At 37.0% G+C, this 9538-nt stretch overlaps 1 non-coding gene across 1 annotated transcript; it reads left to right on the forward strand.

Moving 5' to 3' along the window:
• Positions 1-8470: 8470 nt before the first annotated feature.
• Positions 8471-8542, forward strand: trnac-gca. Its single transcript has one exon. It is a non-coding gene; the product is annotated as a tRNA-Cys (tRNA).
• The last annotated feature ends 996 nt before the right edge of the window (positions 8543-9538 follow it).

A 9538-nucleotide genomic window follows, 5' to 3' on the forward strand; every position in this document is an offset into this window, starting at 1 on the left:
GACTTTCCTTTTTCGTAAATCCTATAGTTAGGGTTAGCTTGAGTTTCCAGAGCTATTCCTTAGCTTAGACTGCTGGAGGACAAATTTACTTAATTTCATCAAATGAATAGTTAGTATTTGTAATTATTTCTATCGTATGTGTGTGTTTTTTTGTCTTTCCTCCTAGAGAGGGACCGGCTCGCCTCCATCCTGGACCTGCCATCCTGGACCTGCCATTCTGGACCTGCCATTCTGAGTCTGTTGCTACTTCCTGTCCTCTCAAATCGAGCTGGTTGAAGCAGACGGCCGCTCATCCTGAGTCTGGTTGTGCTGGAGGTTTCTTCCTGTTTAAAGAGCGTTTTTCCTTTCCACTGTTGCCTTTGTGCTTGCTCAGGACGGGAGACTGTGACGAAGTGAAGACTCAGCGCATCTGCTGGCTTCCTTAGATACAGAACTATACCGTTAATTGACTTTTATGATATATATGAATGTTTCCGTTCGGTGCCGTGGGATGACTTCTGTTGTGACTTGGCGCTGTATAAATAAACTGAATTGAACTGAAAATGGAATTTATATGAAAATTCAAGCTATAATGTGATATTTGCTACATATTTTAGCCTCATTACCACAATTATTGTGTTATATCGTCTTCCCATCGTAAAAAAATATTTTTTTCTCTAGAAACAAAATGTTTTCCATTTTCTTTCTTTAGGGCAGGTACTGTAGTTACAATAAGAGCTTTTATATTTTGCATTTAATGTTTATTAATTCTCCATTTTTAACTATAAAAGCCTCGCTGGTAAAATGCCTGCATGTAAGGGAGCGTTGACCCACGGCCGTCTTATAAAAAAACATTTAAAGACATTCTGTGCTGATAAAAATGAAACTTTTCGTCCTCAGCCCAAAACACAGAATGAATAACATTCAAAATCAAAATGAAATATGTTTTTGGTGTCCTCAGAACTTATTTCTGTTTCCTTGCAGTTTAAATGAACTCAAACTGGTTTAAGATGTATTTTTATTTACAGAGCTCACTAACGATCGTTCGTTTTTAATTTCTGGGCCGAGGGACCGAAACTGACGGTAAACCAGGCAGACTTTCAGCTTGGTGTCTTTTTTACAGTCATGGGGAAGTACGAAGGATTCAAATACAGAGAGGAGCTGGCTGGAGGCACGAGGTAAAGAATCTCTCAAAATTTAATCTTAGAAGAACAAAAATCGCTCCAAACTCTGAGAGTTGACTCAAAAAGGCTTAGACTTACACTAAGAACAGCCCATGAGCAGCTGCACTAAAACAATATAAAACAAAGGAACAAAAGATGCTAAAAATAAACTGATTAACAACTCAAGACAAAGAAAATGTGATGATTTTTTATTATTTTAAGGTTTGTTGTGCAAAGTAATATGGCCTGAAATAAATGAAACAAAGCAGGAGGCCTTAACGAAAAAGATTAAAGTAAAATTAACAGAATGTAAAGTCAAGCAAGAAAAAAGAAAATATCAGAAAAACTGTGAAACGTCGTCTCTGAACCATTTAATGATATTCAAATGTAGATGAAAATATTCAAATCTTTTGTAATTTTACCTTAAAATATGGTTTTTAATCCAGTCGTTTCACAGACCAGTCGATCAAATTCATTTTTCCTTTGTGTCCCAGACCAACTTTATCACGTTTAAAACAACAGATTATAAAACCTAAATGTTTTTCACTGTCATGATGTAATGTCGCATCAAACTGAAGAAAATAGGTTTTCAGCAAAAATGAACTCTGAATAACATCAGAAACTGAAATGTTAAAGTTAGGAGAAGCAGACAAGGAGTTACAATTAGCAAAACAATAGCTAAAAGCTACTGTTAGCAAATATGTAGCTACTATCTGCGGCACACCTGTAAAATAATCCATTACTTACTTAAGAATCATTATCACTAAAGATGGAGAATCCAGATGTCGTTTGAATTTTAACCCCATTATTGACAAGACCCCCAAAAACCTGAATCAATGGCAGCAAAGAGGTTTCTCATTGAGAGGAAGAGTTGTGCTAAGCAAAGCTGAGGGACTGTCCCGCCTCACATACGCTGCCCCGTCGCTTGATGTTAATAAAAAGGTCTGTAAAAATATTGACAAGATGCTGTTTAACTTCATTTGGAAGAATAAAAAACACTATATTAAAAAATCTGTAATTATGAACTCTTATGATAAGGGTGGCCTCAACCTTTAGGACTTTTATACCTTAAATAACACATTTAAAATAAATTGGCTAAAACACTTTATAAAGAACCCATCTTCGGTTTGGAACTTCATACCAAACTTTATTTTCTCTAAATTAGGAGGCATACATTTTGTTTTATTTTGCAATTATAACGCTGAAAAAGTCCCCTCAAAACTATCCAGTTTTCATAAACAGATGCTTCTCTCTTGGTCATTGATTTACAAACGTAACTTCTCTCCACACAGATATTATATTTGGAACAATAGAGACATTGTGCATAAAAACAAATCCTTAATTTACCCTAATTGGTTTATTCACAACATAGTTTTAGTTCAGTTGCTCAACACGATGGATCTTTAATGTCATATCAAGAATTTGTCATAAAATATAACGTTATGATCCCTATTAACGAATTTAATATTGTAATAAAAGCAATCCCTACTGGAGTAATTATTTTACATAGAAGTACAGCAGGACAGAATATAACATTATTACACTTTGATCCAACCAAACTTGAAATTGGTCAAATCTGCTTCTCCTCAACTCGTAACAACAACCGTCGTATCCGTTCACTATTTCAGAAAGATGTTGTGTCAACTCCATATGTGGCACCTTATTGGAACAACTTTATTAATAACCTTAACTGGAAAAGGATTTGGACTTTACCAACCAGATACATGATAAATAATAAAGTAAGAGAAGTATCATTCAAGATTATTCATAGATTTTACCCATCCAAAGTTTATTTACAACGGTTTAACAAGGATATAAATATAATTTGCTCTTTTTGTGATGAACACCCAGAAGATGTCTTTCATTTATTTTGGTCTTGCCCCTTCTCGACTCAATTTTGGAAACGCATCTGTATTTTGATTTCTACTTTTATAGAACCAGATCTTTTACTTTGCTTTGAACATGTTTTGTTTGGCTTCACTGACCCAACAGCTAAAGAAAAACAGTTCTATATTATTCATCTCATTATATAACTAGCCAAATGGCATATTCATAAATGTCAATACACTTATCAAAAACCTCTTATCTCCATTTTTGAAAATGAGGTCAAACAATGCATCAAAAGTATTAAATACTCCACCAACACGAAGGCCATAAAAACTTGCACCTTATGCGCTCTCTTCAATATATTTATGTAATATGTTGTAAAGTATTGTCTCAGTGTTTGTAACCCCCTGGCGTCTGTTATATCATTACTGTATACTGCATTTTATTGTATTGTTTTGTACTTTTTCAATAAAGATTAAAAAAATAAAAAATGTAGCTACAAGCTACAATTAGCAAAAACAATAGCTAAAAGCTACTGTTAGCAAATAAATAGCTACAGGTTACAATTAGCAAAACAATAGCTAAAAGCAACTGTTAACAAATATGTAGCTACATATATAGCTACATATTTGCTATTAGCAAAACGGTAGCTAAAAGTTACTGTTAGAAAATATGTACAGTAGCTAAAAGCTACAATTAGCAAAACAATAGATTTAAGCAAAATTTAGCATAACTAGTGAAACAAGTTAAAATAAAAAAAAACGTAGCTAAAAATTAAAATAAGGTGAGGAAAAAAGAGTGTAAAAGCTTGTTTAAAGCTAACCAAAGCTATAGTTGGCAAAACTGTAGCTAAAAGCAACAATTAGCAAACCAGAGTTTAAAGCTACAATTTGTAAGGCATAAGCAAACAGGTAAATGCAGCTAAACAGGTGCTAATAACTAATTGTAACAAATTAGCAAAACTGTTGCCAAAGGCTACAATTGTAGCTAAAAGCTAAAAAAGAGATGCAGGAAGACAAACATTTAGTAGGTGTGCCAAAGCTGAATGCAAAGAACATTTTTGATGGTATTCAGCAGATCTTGATATATTTCTATGGGTGGACTTTAAAGTCAAATAATAAAAAAAAAAGATAAAAGGCAGAAACTCATAGCCCGCTATTCACGATTTAGCCAAATGTTTGCGCAACTAAAAAAGCAGAAAGTACAAATTAATCAGCTGAAAAAAGGGGCTTTTCAAAACCTCATGTTTGCGCTTTTAAAAAAGGTGATGCCAGTTTTGATTTATTATTACATTACATGAAAAATTATAATTTCATTCATGTCTTAAACACCGCGGAAAAGATTCATTTTGTGTTAAAAGTCCAACTGACATTTTGAAATTAGCTTTAATGCTTCCACTTAAAATGTATAGCTCTAATATTGTTGACATGGCAGAAGAAGGAGACGCTGCAAACAACAAATAAAACTCATTTTATATCAAATCAAATGTAAAGAAAAGCTGCTTTGAACCCTCTGAGCTGAATTTCAGCCACATTAAGGGAGAAAATTGATCCTAATTCTGTGCTGCTTTCAGCCTCCGCTCGCCCTCCTCGACTTACACTCTCACCCTGTGGAGCTCAAATCATAGGAACAATAAAAACATGTCCGTCTGATCTCATCCAAATCCACTCCCCAGCTCAAATATATCTCAGCTTCTTTTCTTATCTCGGCACGCCTCACTGAACTCAGTCCATAAATCCTCCCCGGAGTGTCAATCAAAGTCTGCAGCTCCTTTCAAACAGGTTTCCCTCTCGTGACAATTACAAGTGTTCAAATGTCACTTCTGGGCTCATGTGACAAACTGGACGTCCTCAGAAGTTCACCAACTCTATTTTCTTTCTAATCGAGGGATGTTATTTGTGTTGACACTAACGATCATAATTTAACCGTCACCCACAGGGGACGCCTGCAGGACTGAGGGCTGCTCTTACACAATATCACACTGTGACACTTCTTGGTAGAAGTATATGGGGTGCCGTTTGTAAAGTTACACAGTCAAAAATGAACAGCAATACTTTGGTTTATTGCCTTTCATAAAGAAAAAAGCTAATTTTTTTCAAAGTCATATTTGCACCAAGTTATTCATATATTTATAAATGACATAGTTCCAAACTAAATATTTAGTTAACAAGCTAAATATTTAGTTCCACACTAAATATTTAGTTTACAAACTAAATGTTTATGTCCAAGCTAAAAGCTTAATTTACAAACTAAATCAAAATAAATATTTATTTTTAAAATTAAACGTTTACTTTGGAAAATCAATATTTAGGTCCTAGCTAAATATTTAGTTAGCAAATTAAATATTTGTTTTGGAACTGAAATGTTTAACTTGGAAAATAAATATTCAGGTCTAAGCTAAATATTCATTTAGCAAATTAAATATTTAGTTTAAAAATTAAATGTTTAGCTTAAAAATTAAATGTTTAGTTTAGAAATTAAATATTTGTGCTTGGACAATAAAAATTTAGTTTAGAAATTAAATGTTTAGTTTTGAAAATAAACATTTTGATTGGAAATTAAATATTTAGTTTTGAAAATAAATATTTCAATTGGAAATTAAATTTTGAATTTATATCTAAATATTTAGTTCACTAATTATTTAACTTGCAAGTTAAATATTTAGTTTGTAAACTAAATATTTATTGTGAGGCTAAATATTTATCTTGCTAACTATTATTTAATTTGTAAACTATTTAGCTTTTAAATTAAATATTTAGTTTGGAAGTATGACATTTATAAATTTATGAATGACATGGTGAAAATATGACTGGATTTTTTTCTTCTTATAAACCAAAAATATTGCTGTTAATTTCTGACAGTGTAACTTTACAAACGGCACCCGACAGCAGCAACAGTCAGACTAAGTTGGGAGTTGTAAACGATAAATCAGAACAGCGGAGGCAGTCTTTGCAGACTCAGCCGGCACGGTGGTGGAGTGGATTTATTGCTTTGATCTTTTGCTGACATAATGTAGAAAAAAACCTGCTGCTGTCACTTCTTGTTACTCAGATGTGTGTAGGGGAGGTTAGCTTGATGGCAGAGGGTTTAAAAGCACATCAAAAGCTTCTCAGTTCACAAACGCTCTCACATTAAGAACACAACCTGATGGGCTCTTGGTGCACATCAGCACATAAATCTAATTGATCCTCTCCGCTCATAAATGCAACTTGTTGATTTAGAGCATTCTGCTGCAGTAGCATGTCACAAAGAAGCTCGTTTAGAGTCACGTCCACAGTAGCCCTTTAGCAGAGGTGTGCCCGTTTCTGTGGATGTATCACTAATTAAAACAAGCGGTACACAGATGTCCCCCGTCCCTGAGGGATTTGAATAGTGAGTGTTTGTGGTTTTTGAGATGAGTGTTTTTCTGGACTGGAACTGAGCGTGCAAGTAAACCTTAATGATTTTGTTGTTTGTCAGAGGAAGCACAGAGTGACCGCGTCCGATTAGTGAAGAGAGCAATTTCATCCACCAGGGGGGATGCCAGGGGGTGGCCAATGGTGGCCTTGGTCAGAAGCAATAATGAATTTACACACAGAAATATACAGTATATATACACACACACCATCTTTACCCGCTTTTTCATTTTGGGGTTGCAGGGGTCACTGGTGCCCATGTCCAGCTAGCGTTGTGCGAGAGGCGGGGGACACCCTGGACAGGTCTCCAGTCCATCACAGGGACACATAGAGACAAACAGCCATTCATTTACTCACACCTAGGGACAATTTAGAGTTACCATCCATACATCCATTATCTTTACCCGCTTATTCCATTTTGGGTCACGGGGGTCGCTGGTGCCCATGTCCAGCAATCACTGTGCGAGGGGCGGGGTACACCCTGGACGGGTCGCAAGTCCATCACAGGGACACATAGAGACAAACGAGACAAACAACCATTCACTCTCTCACTCACACCTAGAGACAATTTAGAGTTACCAATCAGCCTAACATGCATGTTTTTGGTCTGTGGGAGGAAATCGGAGTACCCAGAAAAATCCCACGCATGCACGGAGAGAGCATGCAAACTCCACCCGGAGGGGTCCTGGGCTGGGATTTGAACCAGCGACCTGCTCGCTGAGATGCAACAGCTCTTCCAACAGAGCCACTGTGCCGCTGCAACTCAATTCAATTCAGTTTATCTATAGAGCGCCATGTCACAACAGAAGTCTCAGGGCACTGAACAGAAACATTCACATATATTATAAATGCCAATTAGTAAAAGTTAATTATCTAAGGAATGAAGCCAAAATGGTGTCAGTACCTCACTTATATTTCAAGTTATCCAGTTCACAAGACAAACAGATGGAGCGTAGTTCCATTTCCCCGTTGTCACTGTGCAGTGGAGGACAATAAGAAACATCTTGCGGTAGCGCTTGACTGCAGATCAAGTGGTCCTTAGTTCAAATCTGTGACAATCTTCATATTCAATTCAAAATTAAATTTAATTAATTGCTGCTCATCCAGGTTTCATTAGAGTTGGAGCTGTGGGCAGGAAGGATTTCTTGTAGCAGTCTGTCCCACAGCAGATCCGAAAAAACTGGTTGCTGATGCAGGCACTTGAGCACCGCCTCCAGGTAGATGGGAAAGCATCCACGGCACCTCCTTTTCAACTCATTTTGTGATTTGGAGCTGTAGTTGAGGTATTATTTGAACTTTTGAGATGTGCATAGATTTGAACCAAGGACCTCTTGACCTGCAGTCAAACTGCTCTACCACTGAGCTACACCCCTCAACACTCAGCTAAAGGGAAACTCTTATGACTTCACTGAAAACTATATTTATTTGTGTTGCAGAATTATTACAGATGATAAATGAGCTCAGCTGTAAATGAAAACTTATCATACAACCAAACAAGGAGAGGATGCTGGGATCAAATATTGTGCCACTGGTTGCTTTATAGGGCTGAAATGAACAAATTATTAATTTATTTCCAGTATGTGTCAGTATAAATGCACAGAAAAGAAGGAAACGAAATGTCAAAGACAGACACTCTGCGTCCAAAGTGTATTTTAAATAACTCAAGAGAGTAGGAACCAGTCTGTAAAGGGATTTAAGAGAATCAGTCAACAGTTGTGCCAACAACGTGAAGCGGAGGTGTAGATTTCGCTGCAAAGCTGATCTGGCATATGTGTTTTTAATTTTGTGTATTTGACATAATTCAGAAACAGATTTTTGTGGACAACCGTCTTGAATAAGTGGGTGGACTGTGGCGTAGTGGCATTCGCCTAAAGATTAAAGTAGGAATTAAAATCTTATGGCAAAGCTCTGCCAGCTTTAATAACAACTGAAAATATTTTCCATCCTAAACTTCTCTTACAACTCGTTCAAGCGTTTTTTGTTCTTCGATTTTTTGAGTTTTCATTCAAAGTTCTGCAGTGAGGCCATTACCTTTGCATTTTTTTAACATGAATAAATATGTTTTTCTGTGAATTAATAACAATTACGCTGTTGTTCCACACAGGTGGGGGTGTAGCTCAGTGGCAGAGCATTTGACTGCAGATCGACAGGTCCCCGGTTCAAATCCGGGTGCCCCCTTTGATATTAAGGAGAGCGTCGGTGTGACAATCTGTCCATATCTTTGATTTGCTGCATCATCTTGAAAGCTCTCATTGGCTTTATGAGTGTACGTCATAATTGCTCAGTGGGATTTACCTGTATAAATAAAGGTTGATTGATTGATTTAATCAGGGTTCGCTGTAAGATTCTTAGCTTGTATAATAATTTCCTACTAAAAGTTTTTTGAACCCCTCAAAGGGTGGTTCCTACTCTTTTGGCTCTAATTGGCAGCACAGGTCAGTCTGTCTTTACGCTCCTACTGGCCATTCATAAATCACTGACGAAGCCGTCCACGCCCCGCTCAGACACGAGCAGGAAGATCAGAACCACAAGAGGCGTGAAGCAGAACTCAGCTGGGTTGAAGTAGAGCACGATGCATTCAAGTGTGTTGGACTTCTCGTGCCAGTTACAAAGCATAATGAAACAGCGCACTTTAGCGATCCTCTTTGCGGTTAGCTATTTTTTTTAACTACCGTATTTTTCGGATTATAAGGCGCACTAAGCGAAACAAAACAGTCAGATGAGTCAAACTTTATTCAACTCATTCACAATAACTCTCAATATTGTTCAGTTGTGCCACATAAAACAATACACTCAAACACAAAACTGTTTTTCTTCTTTCAGCTGCTCCTTCTTCAGGAGTCACCACAGCAAACTAAGTCACTTGGCAATTATTTTACACCAGACGTCCTTCCTGACGCAACCACAGACCACCGAGCTACCACAGCTCTCTATGTGAAGTGGAGCTGCTATCTAGAGCACCCAGGGGAGCTAGGGTCCTTGCTCAAGGGTCTGGAGTTGGGCAAATGAGGGTGGAGACAGGTGTGGGAACTTCACCTATCCCACCCACATTTTGATGTTGTCAGTACCAGGAGTTGAACCATCGATCTTCCGATTACAGGTCTACCTTCTCTAACCTCTGCGCCACCACTCCCCACAAATCAATACACACTTTTGAGCGCCGTGCACCACATA

This window comes from Nematolebias whitei, chromosome 15, assembly GCF_014905685.2.
Source record: "Nematolebias whitei isolate Nwh7 chromosome 15, NemWhi1, whole genome shotgun sequence".
Taxonomy (NCBI): Eukaryota; Metazoa; Chordata; class Actinopteri; order Cyprinodontiformes; family Rivulidae; genus Nematolebias; species Nematolebias whitei.